Below are 14,161 nucleotides of genomic sequence, written 5' to 3' on the forward strand. Positions count from 1 at the left end.
TTCCTCCTGGAAGAGCTGGGTATTAGCTAAGTTTTATGGTATTAGCTCACAAGCTATGTTGTGAAGTACGGTCAGGTCCTGCGAAGAAAAAAAAACGCATCGAAGAAGATCAGTATTTGTTCGCTACCTGTTTCGTATTTTACTATGTGCTACCCTCTAAAATCCCTTGCCCCTCTTCGGCCACCCAGAAATTTCTGCTGCCCCTGGCACTGGGGCCTATGCAAAGCTAATATTTGTTATTTTGCGGTCGCACATCTTACAATGCAACATATAGTCTAGGCCATATGTTTCCCTTTGCCTCATTGCTGTGTTCAAGTGGTGGTAAATATATCACTATAGATACCTTAAATCTATTTAATGGGTGGGGGCGGGGGGTTTTTTTCTGCGTACTTTGGAAATAAGTCCTGCAGGCACCATGCGGTTTTCTCATGTGCAAATTTCAAATCTGAATAAAAAATGGTTGGATGGAAACCCCGCTAGTGGCTTGGCTTCTGCCTCTTGCAGATGGTCAGGATTGTCAGGCAAAACCAAAGTTTCCGTCCTCACCCAAGACTGGTGAGATATGTGTGAAGCAAAATGCGCCACCAGGAAGACAGGAACTGTGAGTCATTGAGCCAGCACGGACAATAATTTAATTTCACAGCGCCACTGAGGTACATTCTTCTGCAATCTCAAGGCTTGATAACTGAAACATTCTCTTCAACCAGACTCCCAATTAGACTCCATTCTAATTAGTGCAGAATTCAGCAGTCTGAACCCCCAGGCCTTGCACGAGTTTCCTTTCAAATCCAGTGTTGGATGGACATTCTTATTCTTACATGGATGTTCACAGGGATCATGGTTGATGGCAGGACCAGCAGTTTTTGCTCGGTACAGGAAGGAAGGACAGGACAGCATGATCAGAAAATAAAACATACATTGCTATGGTGATGTGTCCAAAATACAGGCACTTTCCAACCAACATGGATAGGAAAAGGGGATTGCATTTGGCATAGCTCTTTATCTATGCTTGGGGGAAAAAAGCAAAAAAATAATAATTTTCCATTTTCCATGTCCATGTTGTTTCTTTGTGTTGTGTCAGATCCTGTTTGTAATTCCTCTGAATATGAGAGTAAAAAGCTAAATGAGTTGAAACATCAATGGCAGTGGCGTCTGCCATAGCCATGGATGGAGTTATTTTGAGGTCCCTGACCTCCGGGTTTAGTTTATTCCATCTATCTGAGTCTGACCTGTAGTTTCTCGTAATTTCTGGATTTTTTGACCCCTCGCTTGTGACCGCTACTACTCTTTGGATTACCATTGATACATCTGTTTGCTGGAAATATGACCAATTTCCTGGGCTATCTATTACGAACTGCCTTATCCCTGCTTTTGTTGGCTACTGAACCATGCCTGTCTGACCTGCAACTTTATAATCAGTTATTTCACACATCTTGCGATGCACTTGGACACATCATCAGTGATGTTACCTGGGGTCATTGGGTGTTTCGGGTCTTTCAACAATCATACACCCTCACCCAGGCGACCCAGCCAGGGTTGATCAGGCCCCAACTCGTGTCCAAGTAGCCTATGTTGCCCACGGATCGCCCCTCTTGATCCACAGCCATCTCGAGGCCCTCTCTGCGGCCTCTGTGGTGTTCTTGATGGCTTTTCTGCTGTGCAGCCCGGTGATTCCAAGGAGCTTGAGGGCCCTGTAGAGGGACTGGCCTACGAAGCCTCTGCAACCTACCTCAATTGGCAGACATTGTGCCCGCCACACTTGCCTCCGGCATCCGCCTACCAGCTCCTCATACTTTGCCCTCTTTCTTTCGAAGGCCTCCTCCATCCGGTCTTCCCAGGGAACAGTCAGCTCCAGCAGGACCACCCGTCTTGCTGTTTCAGACATCAGGACCATGTCTGGCCTGAGCGTGGTCACTGCGATGGTGTCTGGGAACTTGAGCTGCTTCCCCAGGTCGACCTTGAGCTGCCAGTCTCGTGCAGTGACGAGCAGCCCAGCTGACACTCTTGGCTGAGGCTGCGGCTTCTCCCCCGCCTTGACAAATGTGATGGCCTGCTTTGCTGGGCGGTGCTGTTTGCTCTGGGTGATCCCATTGCAGATGACATCTGCTATCACTTTAAGCACCTGGTCGTGACGCCAGGGGTAGCGCCCCTCTCCCAGGGCCTTTGGGCAACAGCTGAGGATGTGCTCCAGTGATCCTCTTCTCTGACACAGTGGGCATGCCGGTGTTTCCACCATACCCCAGCAGAAGAGGTTGGATGGGCTGGGGAGGACATCGTACACCGATTGAATCAGGAACTTGATGCGGAGTGGCTCGGCCTTCCAGAGCTCTGCCCAAGAGATCTTTCGGACCATTGCCTGCTCCCATCTGGTCCACGCGCCCTGCTGCCGCATCCCCACCATCCGACTGGAGCGCACCTCCTCAACCCCTGATCGCACCTCCTCCTGGACCAGCTGACGTCTTTCCTTGCCTCGTGCTTGATCATAGCGAGTTCTTGGAAAGCTACCAAGCCCTGCCCGTCCAGACGCCACTGATCCCACCAACAAGCTATGCCGCAGCCGGGACTCGGCCTGGTCGACTGCGTCCTGCGCCCTCCACTTCCTCCCAGTCCTCACTTCTATGCCTCACTTCTATGCAAGTCTCTGTATTGCAGCACCTCTCTTGCACGAGTGACCATGAACTCCTCGGTCAGACTGCTGAAGGGGAGCCGTAGCTTGTTGTTATGCCTGTACAAGGCGATACTGCTCAGGCTTCGTGGTAGGCCCAGCCACCTACGGAGAAAGTGGCTGATCTTCCTTTCGTAGCCCTCAACCATAGTCAGTGGGACCTCGTATACCAGCAAGGGCCAGAGGAGTCGTGGAAGGATGCCGTGTTGGTAAATCCAGGCCTTGAACTTCCCTGGCAGCCCTGACTTATCCACTCCGGCCAGCCATGTCTCCAACTCCCTGCTGGTCACCTGGAGTGATGCTGTGTCCTTCAGGGTGCAGTCAAAGGTCTTGCCCAGGCTCTTGATCGGCTTCTCAGTGACCGATTGGAATCTGGACACCTCCTAGGGAGAAGCAGAACTTATCAGTCACTTTCCCCCTCTTTATGACCAAGGACCTGGACTTTGCTGGCTTGAAGTGCATCCGAGCCCAGGTGATGAGTCCCTCAAGGCCTTGAAGGATCCATCTGCATCCCGGCACTGATGTAGTCGTCACTGTCAGGTCATCCATGAATGCTCTGATTGGGGGTTGTCGGACACCAGACTTGGTCAGGGGGCCTCTGCACTCCACTTCAGCTGACTTGACCAGCATGTTCGTGGCCAAGGCGAACAGGATCACTGAAATGGTGCACCCGGTGATGATACCCTTCTCTAGCCTATGCCATGCAGATGTTGTTGTTCCAGAGGTGACTTTCAGACTGAAGCAGTTGTAATAGTCCAGAATGAGGTCCCTGGTCTTGCCTGGAACATGATGCCGGTCCAGCGCTGTTTCCACCAACTTGTGGGGTATGGAACCATAGGCGTTGGCGAGGTCCAGCCAGAGAACAGCCAGGTCTCCTCTGCCTCTGATCAGCTGTGTGACAACCCCTGTGTGCTCGATGCACCCTGGCACCTTCGGGATTCCCCACTTCTGCACTGAGGTGTCGATGTAGGAGTTCTTCAGGAGGTACTCAGTCAGGCGTCGGGCAACGATACTGAAGAATACCTTGGCTTCAACACTGAGGAGTGAGATGGTCCTGAACTGCTCGATGTTGCTTGAGTTCTCCTCCTTTGGAATCCACACACCCTCAGCGAATCTCCACTCCTGGGTTACCTTCCCCCTCCTCCAGATCACCTTGAGGATCCTCCATAGTCGATGCAAGAGCCTAGGACACCTCTTGTAGACCATGTAAGGCACTCCACTTGGGCCAGGAGCTGAGCTGCTTCTGGCAGATCTGACAATCTCCTGAACCTCCTTCAAGGTGGGCTCCTTGTTATTGAATTCAGAAGTGGGCTCTGGTGGTGTTATCAAGGCCCTGTAGTTCCCCAGATCTTGCTCCCTTGCGTTGTCGCTGTAGGTGTTGCGGAGATGGTGGTCGATCTCCTCTTTGGAACATTCCAAGTGGCCGCTGCGTTTCTGCCCAAGCAGTTGTTTGGTGAATCTGAAGGGGTTCGCGATGAAGGCAGCACGCTTCCTGGCCCTCTCTCTCCCCCTCCTCCTATGCCATTCTGCTCTGCGGAGGGTCATGAGCTTCTTCCTCACAATGTTACGGAGCTCTGCCAATGCTGCCTTGTCCTCCTCCTTTGCCTCCTTGAACTGCCGCCTAAGAGACCTCAACTCCTGCCTTAGTTGGCTGATCCTTGCCTGCCGTCGGTTTGGCCCACCAGAGTTCCTGGGCACACATAATAAATACTAAATAATTTATTATAATAAATACTACGCCTTGGTCTCGCATCTAGGTCGCCCGTTCTGAGTGCCTGATACAGTCGTCTGCCAGTCCGAGGGTTGCCTATGCGATCCTGGCCTGGGTGTGTGAAGCAAGACACCTAATCCCCCAAATGCTCCTGACGAGCTGGTTGGTGCTTTGCATGGCAGCTAATCGCCTTCGGTGTGTGAGTATGGCTGAATGACAAGCATCAATTGTACACTGCTTTGGATAAAGGCACTATATAAATGTTAACCATTTACCACAATGACATGCCGTTTGCTGTGATCTATGTGAACGCAGAATTACCAATCAAATAGTTCCTATCTTCATATTTGAAGGATCGGATTGAAACGTGTTGGCAGAGTCAGGCAAATTTGTTTAATAACCTCAGAAAATGTGAAATTAATGCCATTTTCATTCCAGAGCTAAATTGAAATTCATTTGTTGGATTGAGTAAATTTATACGAACCTGGGACTCATGAATCTCCAGCCAGCCCTCCGGGGAGATTCAGTTCTTAGTCTCAGTGGAGTGGATGAAACTGTTGGAATAATTGTAGAAAGTTAATAAATATTAAATGAAAGCTTTTTTTCGACACTAATAACTGAGTCAATGTAATTTGAATACAATAGGCAGATATTTCTGTTGCCATGGACACAATGCATTAGAGTTCATGGAGAAACATTTGAAAAGTTTAAAACTGCAAATGGTTAGGGCTTTCACAGACTGTCATAAATGCAATACATGGATTGTCCCCCGCTCCCAGATGGTTGCCCCTCTAGTTCTCTTTTTAGTGTTTCTGAAATTGCATCTGCAGTATTAGTTAGCCTGCTCCAAAAGATGGAACCTGGCTTTCATATTCTGTTTACATGGGGCATATAATTATGAACACGATCTCGCACTGATTTTTCATGCCATGGAAATCGGTTCAAATATACGGAATCCTGGATAACTGCCACCCCAAGATGATATTCTGCAATTGCAAGGAAAAATGCAATAGATAAAAAATAAGAACAGATATATAAAAAAAAGATGTATTTATACTTAATCTGTGGACAAACGGCAAAAGAAATTGTACCAACAGAGGTTAGGGTTAGGGCTAGGGTTAGAATGTAACATTAACAATATTAATTGAGCATAGAGACACAAACATTTTGTTTACACACGTTGGAGTGCCTCAGTTTTTTGTTAGGGTTTGGTTGGTTTGGTTCGGTCACCCATCGTGGGATTACTGTGAGAACAGGCTCATGATAATATGACAGATTTGAATTTAATAATTAAAATTTGTTGCAGCATTGCCCTGGGGGAGAGACAGCATGAGTTCTCTCCCTTACGGAGCGGAGGATGATACTATAGGAGTAGAAGAGTGATGATTACTCTGTGAGCTGTACGCCAACTCCACGGCTGCGAAGATCAGACGGTAGAGAGGGACAAAATGGCGGATGGCCAGGTACATGTCGCTTGTGTACATGTACAGAGGACACTTATGCTGTTACACTCTCTCCCGAATCAATGGAGGCCACTGCTGCAAATAGAAGGGCTCACAAATACAACTGAGAGAAAAAGCTGTTGAAAATTGGTTGCTTTTTTATCAAAAGCTTGAAAAACACTTTCTGCCACTGCCTCCATGAAGGAATCAAAATATTTTTTTTTTGTAGACCAGCAACACAGGGAAAAATGCTATTTATTTCCAAAAGTGGCCCTTGTATTGGACAGTTTCAAAAAAGATTACAATAGAACCTCATAGAACAGAGCACATCAGGAATAATTGTACAGAGCACTGACGTTTTCTGAACTCTGAAAGTGATGTTGAAATCCTACTAAATTACATATTCATTTCAGTTCAGTTTATTTCAAGTAATAATAGACAAATAAGTTCATTAAAATAAATACATCACACACAAATCCATATCGTGACATTGGCAAAGCCACAAAGTGTCACACTATTGTGGATGAACAACAATGGGAATGTGAAAGTTCCTGCTTGCATTGACCTTAGCCATCAGTGTGATGCGGTCCTTGCTGGATTTTAAAGGATTTGCCTGCTTTTTGCTTCCATCCAATAGAAAATGTAGACCTTTTTTATGTCAAAAGCAGTACTGTCCTTCTAGGCTACTCTTTAGAAACTTTTGCAGTCATCATTATATATTAATGATAAATTCCAATTTTATACCTTGTTCTCCTGACCCAACTTTCTGTTCCGTTTTATGAGGTTCAAATCCCTGAGGTTCTACTGTATATGTAATGTTTTCTGGTCTGAAGATGTTGTAATGAAAATGTTATGTTCAATGTTACAGTCTGTTTTTTTTTTTGTCTCTAAGAGGACAAAGACTCCCCCTATTGGATTGTATGTACAGTGTGGTCCATAAGTATTTAGACAGTGAGACAATGTTGTTTTGGCTCTGTACACTAAAGGAAATAATTATTATGTAGACTGTCAGCTTTCATTTGAAGGTATACACATTCATATCAGGTGATCTGTATAGGAATTACAGCCCTTTTTCATACACAGTCTCCCCATCTCTGGTTCAACAGGAGTTTTTGATTAGTTAGGTGTGTGTTCAATTTCTTCCTTAGTGCAGGCATTAGAGCTTTCAGTATCTAGTCTTGATTCTAAAATCAATCAGAAAAAAGAGAGTACTGGCATATGTTCAGTATACCTCAGTATACATTCCTGTGGGATGAAGCACGGTCCAATGAGTTTGGAGGCATTTGGTTGAACTTGAGCAGGTAAGATCTGCTCAGGTAAGATTCTGTACACTTCCAAATTCATTCTGCTATCGGCAGTTGCATAATCGACAAAGATAAATGAACCAGCAGCTGTGGCAACTATACATACAAACCAAACTCTAATACCCCCACCACTATGATTCACAGATTAGGGGGAGCTTTGGTTCTTGGGCAATTCACTTGGCCTCCACACTTTGCTCTTGCTGTCACTCTGAAACTCTAGCAACCCTAGCCATGTGTTTGTGTGTGGACTTCTGTGGACAGTAGTTACTGCCACATCCACACCTGCCTCCTGAAGTATTTTTGATCTGTTGGTCAGGTGTTTGGAGGTTTTTCTTCAGTATAGCACAGATTTTTCAGTCATCAATCATAGAGGTCTTTCTTCACCTACCAGACCATTTACTATTACTGAGCCCACCAGTGCTCTCTGTCTTCTCTCTATACTTTAAAGGCATTATTTAATTTCAAATCCAAACTGCTGGAATACAGAAAATGTGTCACTGTCCGAATACTTACTGACTACACAATACGTGTGTCTCTGTTGTTGGATAACTAGTCTGAATATTACTACATTTTCATCAGTGAGGGCTGAGGTGGTGCAACAGGCTAAGATGCAGTTGCAGTTCACTGCAGTTGCTCACCGGGGACCAGTGTTTGATTCCCGGTCCTGCCAAAAAAGCCAAGTTTGGCTGGCTCATGTGGAGGCCCTAGTATCTAATACTAACTTGAATTGGAATAGAGGGGGGAACAATTGGCTACTAAATTGGGAGAAAAAGGGAAAAATCAGAAATAAATTTATATGTAAAAAGACTTTGATTTCAGTCTTGTGGGACTGTTTTGGGAGACACATTCTGGGGTTTGGCACTTTCATTCCTTCTTTTCTCTTGTGACTGTCCATGTCTGTTACATCTTTTTTTCATGTGGTTTACCCTCATCTTTTGATTTAGACATTGATAATCCTGTAACTTAATGAAGCTCTTAACTTTATTACTAATTAAGCTTATTAATGAATTTGGCAATTTATATCTTTTGGTAATAACTAACCCCTTAAGTCTCACCAGGGCTGGGTTGGTGTGGAGGTTTTTTTTTGCATTCATTCCTTTCTTCACAGTGTAATTTCCTATGGTAACAGGATATTTGAAAGTGTTAAAAGTCACAATTCTATCATGTGTCCTTTTGGAGTCTTCAAATGTCTATTTTGGAAAACATTTTGGTGATGGTATCATCAAATGTGAAAGGGGATGCTTTGTTTTAGTAATACTTGAGTAATTTACTCTTGGACAACAAACCCCAAATGGTGTTTCATTCATCCAAAACCTTTCAGAAGACACCAGGATTATGCCTGTAGTCAAAAGGGCTCAAGCATAGTAACCCTTTTATTTTGGGTATGTCATTTTCAAGTTGGGGTGGCACGGATGGCGCAGTGGGTAGCACTGCCGCCTCACAGCAAGGAGGTCCTGGGTTCGAATCCCGGTTGGCCGGGACCTCTCTGTGTGGAGTTTGCATGTTCTCCCCATGTCTGCGTGGGTTTCCTCCGGGTACTCCGGTTTCCTCCCACAGTCCAAAGTCATGCAGGTTAGGCTGATTGGAGAGTCTAAATTGCCCATAGGTATGAGTGTGTGAGTGAATGGTGTGTGTGCCCTGCGATGGACTGGCGCCCTGTCGAGGGTGTATTCCTGCCTTTCGCCCAATGTATGCTGGGATAGGCTCCAGCCCCCCTGCGACCCTGTTCAGGATAAGCGGGTTAGGATAATGAATGAATTAATGAATGTTCAAGTTTGTGGGTCCGGGGCTTGAGCCATCAACCTTCTGGGTCCCAGACATGTACCATAGCCACTAGCGTGAACTGCGTACAAAGCAATATTGCACTGCCATTGGCTGTGATGGAGCCTGGATTCATGACTACGTTAGAGTCCTGTGGTTTGCAGGACCAGCCACCCAGAAGCCGCTTGTGTTGTGATCATTTTCAGGAGAAAATATCCTCCCTCTCTCTTTTTCCCGAGTGCCAGTTCATCAAGCTCTAATGAGCAAAGGAGGCTCTGGCTTTTAACTCGGCTGATGAGGCCCTTGTACAAGGATGTCTCTGCTTAAAAGCACAAAGGGGAATTACAAGAAATGAATTACATGTTGAAGAGGAAAATTAAGCCCGAAAAGCAATTTTCAGCCTTTTATTGAAAAGCATACTCTTCTGAACAAAGTCCATGTGATTGCTTCAAATTGTTAAAGAAATGTGTTTTCCGGTGACTCTGCCCATAAGGGACGCAACTGAAGCCATTTCCGGCTGTCCCCCCTTCCCATTTCTCACCTCTCTCTAATTGTGACTTGCGGGAGTGTTCCTCGCAGTGTGAACGCCTCTGCTTTTTCAGCTTTCCACAGGACCTCGGTCAACCCTTAAATGCGTAAATGAGTGTCTTATTACTGGAACCTGGGACCCGGAAGGTTGGTAGTTCAAGCCCCGATGTAGATCCGTACAGCTGTTGGGCTCTTGAGTAAGGCCCTTAACCCCGAATTGCCCTAGAGTTGCCAAGAGTTGATTAGACTAAGGATTAGACTCCCCTCTAATCCTTAGTCTAATCAACTCTTGGCAAGTTGCCTTGGCTAAATAGCAAATTGTTATTAATTATTATTATTATTATTATTATTATTATTATTATTCCATGAGCACAGCTTAATCAACTTTTATTCCTGTATTTTTCATTTTATTATTTCTACATTTGGAATAATGTTTTTTATACTATTAATGGAATAATAATTATATAATTCTGTCATTGTAAACTTTGAATTTGGAGTGTCAATTTCAATATGCTGAAATGCAGCCCTTGCTTCAGGCTTGGGACAGTGAAGGCAATCCGCTGTTCTCCTCGAAAACACACGTCTGTCTTCTTTTATACCACAGCCGCAATCTGTGCACATAGAGAGTAGGGGTGGAGGAGACCCATTAATACGTGTGCACATAGAGAGTAGGGGTGGAGGAGACCCATTAATACGTGTGCACATAGAGAGTAGGGGTGGAGGAGACCCATTCATACGTGTGCACAGAGAGAGTAGGGGTGGAGGAGACCCATTCAAAGGGGTGCACTGGCACCGGTTGGATTTGAACAGAGAAGGGGGTGTTCACCCATGGTAAATAGGCTGCATGTATAAAGCGCTTTTATCCAAAGTGTTTTACAATTGATGCCTCTCATTCACACACACACACTCACGGTGTCTGCCTCTCATGCAAGGTCGTTGGGACACACTCAGGGCAGGGATCAGACCAGTAACCCTCCAACTGCTCGATGACTGCCCTTATCTCCTAAACTAATGTCACCTCATGTCCTGCAAGTGGTGCTTTTGCCCCAAATGAGCAGCAGCAGGTTTAGGTTCAGCTAGCTATACTTAAATATGTTCATGATGATGCATGATGCCCCTGCGATTTTTAATTGCTATACCTTACTATTTGGCCATAATATTCCAACCAACCCATCCTAATGAAATGTAATGTGGTTGATAATCAGTTGTTGTTTTTTGCACTTCCAAATTCTTGCCTTTGACTGGCGTCACAAATAAACAATGCTGCCGTGGTGCTTGCCAGTTTTTGAAAATAAATGAAGTAAAATGATTGAATGAATAAATAATGTCCATGAATCATAACTGCGGATGCAGAGATTAGCAATGCGAGCAGAAGCCTTACAGGAACAGAGAAATTGGACAAGGCCCAGCACTGCGCCATTACCAAAGCTTTAGAGTTATGGGCTGCATGTACAGAGGCTCAACTCCACTACTATCCGCTACTATCAAGAAGGGTTATTTGAGGAAATTACCATTTTTCATGAACTGACAGTAAGAGTGTTATTAGCTTTTTTACTTCTAAAGAAAAAGGCAGAGCTAGAAAATAAACATCATAGTCTAGCAATTTGTGGGGGAAACTTTTATTTTTTCATTTTAATGGGCTGTGCTAATAAAAACAAGTCTCTTTTGTAAACACATGAAAGATTTGATTTGAGAAAAACAATGCTGTATTTCAAATACCTGGTCAGATTGCAGCTGGCTGAAAATATATTAAAAAATGTAAGTATGTATTTTTCAAAAACAATAAATGTGGCCATAGAAAGATATTTCAAATGACTACACTGGATGAAAAGTAGACCACTTCTTCAGTATCTTCCTTGCTCTGTTTCAGGCCATTCTATATTCTATAAGGCCATGCATGTTATAATGCATTTATAAGGCATTATAAAATTCATAAGGTTTATAAGCCCAATTTGAAAGTGATTCTCTGCAAACTCTAGAGACTGTGAGAATCACAGGAGGTCAAACCACCCTGTCTATGACTATACCGTGAAGCAATCTCTAAGGTAGATATAAGGTATAAAATGTTCCTTCATTTCACTCATCCTCTCTTTAATCTCACTTGTCAAGGCTGAGTGCAAACTTTTTGGTTTTCTCATTTCGTTGGCCCATGGCTTTGAGGACTTCAGGGGCAGACGCCCTCAAAGCAGCTTTGTAGACCTCCCCTCGCTGTAGACCTCCAGGCGAGTGCCCCTGTGTGCCGAGTGCCTCCCGTTGATGTCTCAGCAGTTTTGTGCTGAAAGAAATATCTACATTTTTATTTCCTCCCTGCCATATCTCTGAGCAGAATGGCAACCTGCCTCCATTATAAAATGTGAAACTGGCTTTCACCCACCGACCGCCGAAAATCTAAGAGATAAATCTCAATGTATTGCAATAAAAAAATCTGTCAATTCACTTCCTGTAAAATAGTAATCAGACTATGAATGACATGTCTGAGTGTGCAAAGATAGTGAGCACACTATCAAATACTGGAACACAGGCTTCCCCAATGCATTTATCTTTACTAATCTTGCTCTTTAAATTGGTGTTTAGCTCTACTGATTATCAGTGTTATAACTATGCATAACAACAGTGGTATGCAGAATGGCATCTCTGAACACACAATGCATCAAATCTCTTAGTGGATAGGATACAGCAGCAGAAAACCAATAAATCTAAAAAAGAAGTAATAAATACCTAATAAAGTGCTCATTGAGGGTATATTCTCTTCAATTCAGTAGCTGGTCAACTACAGCTTCAACTGCAAATGATACCACTGGCTGTATTAAATACAAGCAAACTATATGATTAGAAATGAAAATGATTAGATTTAGAGCATTGCTCGTCAATATATTCTACAGTGTACACTGTACTTCTTGCTCATTTAAGGCATTTATGGCTTGTCAGACGATAAATAAATTGAGATAAATACTTGTCTGTGTCAGTCAGATTGCAGCAAATAGGGTGCTTCTGCCTACAATATTGCATACTTGGCTACAATATTGATCAGAGAATGCTGCTGAATGCTGAATCAAATTTTTATGCTCAATCTGTTTTTGTGAGGAATTAATTTTAACCTTAGAACCTTAACTTTCACAGAGTCAGTAAGTAAAGTCCACATAATTGTTGTCTGTATAAAATGTAACCTGATCATATTGTACGTAGTAAACAATACTTAACTAAACTATGGAAAGCCGTTTGTAATACATAACAAAACACCATCTTCCAAAGATGAGTTTAACAATGGCGAATGAATGGCATTGATTACCAGAAAATGAAAGACCCAAATGGGTCCATTATATCGCGGACACCTGCACATAAAAAAGTAAACAAATCAAGGAAATTTGTCACATCTCAACAAACTGGATGGATAGATAATACTCTGAGTAAGTGTAAACATTATTTGATTGAATTTTTAGGTGAACTGCCCCTTTCAGACTAAGCTCTGCGAAAAGATAAGAATAAGAGAAAAAACAGTTAGAAGCACCATGCTATGCTACTGTATATTTGATATTGTGCCACTTCAATTAATCATTTCATGATTCATTACAGTTTCTCACAAGTAAAGACATAAAGCCCCCCAGCTTGGATGAAAAAACATATAATAGGGGATCTTTAAGGCTGAACCAAAGTTGCTAAAAGGTTTTCAAGGATTAAGAGCTGATGATAATGGCAGTATTATTGAAGGAGGTTTTGACTGACATTAAAATATAAAGTGAGATGTGATATTCAAAAAGATAGAGAATAGAGGTTCTGTGGTGATTCAGAGGATGAATTATTAATATAATGGAGAGGGATGCAGCTAATTGCCTCGTATGAAACACTCTTAAACTTTTAATCTTGATGTTTGAAACAACACACATCTATTACATGCCTTACTGAACATTTATTACATGCCGTACTGAACATTATTTTCCCTTTAGCCGCATTCAGATTCAGACAGCTTGATGTCAGAATCATGATTCACTTGCATTCATGAGATTTAGCTCTGTGATTTCTGGGCCAGCAAAGTTGAGGCAGCTGAGCGTGGGTGGGGGTGGGGGTTGTATCGTCGTTGAGCATGCTGGAGGTATCCTGGGCCTAACGCAATCCGACATCTGCTACATTTAAATGTTCTGCTGTTCAATGGCTGAATTACGAGTACAATGAATCATACTAAAATGGCTAAAAAGTTAATCATTATGAAAGTGCATTGGGATTCCGGCTGGCAGTGTTAGAAACACAATGAAACCAAATGCAGCTAATTGACTGGCATGTATTTTTCTAAATCATTAACTACATAACTTGGTTGTTATGACCTTTAACACACTAAATAAGCATTAGTTATTTAACATTTTGAGTTGTTACTGTATACATTGGCTGAGTTCTAAATACAATGGAAACAAACCCAGCCCAACTGAAAAGCTAAACAATTTATTGCTGTGACATTTCTTGAATTTCCCAAACTAGTAGTGATTCTGAAAAGCCATGCACTAACAATAAGATAAAGGGAAATATAAATAATAAGCTCATACAGCAATTCAGCTATATGGGCTAAATATTGTGACATACTTTTCATTATATACTGAGTGCTGTGCAAAATTCCTTAGATTCCCTTGATTCCTCTCATATAACGTATATATCTATATATTTATTTTTTGTGTATCAAAAGAAAAGAGTGAATTTGAGACAGCAAGTGATACAGTGAAATTCTGCAAGACCTGTGGCAGATTCTCAAATATGTTTGGTA

The 14,161-nt window shown here is 43.2% G+C and overlaps 1 pseudogene; it reads right to left on the reverse strand.

Moving 5' to 3' along the window:
• Positions 1-1,540: 1,540 nt before the first annotated feature.
• Positions 1,541-5,845, reverse strand: LOC133141501 (uncharacterized; annotated as a pseudogene).
• Between the last annotated feature and the right edge of the window lie 8,316 nt (positions 5,846-14,161).

This window comes from Conger conger, chromosome 12, assembly GCF_963514075.1.
Source record: "Conger conger chromosome 12, fConCon1.1, whole genome shotgun sequence".
Classification (NCBI taxonomy): Eukaryota; Metazoa; Chordata; class Actinopteri; order Anguilliformes; family Congridae; genus Conger; species Conger conger.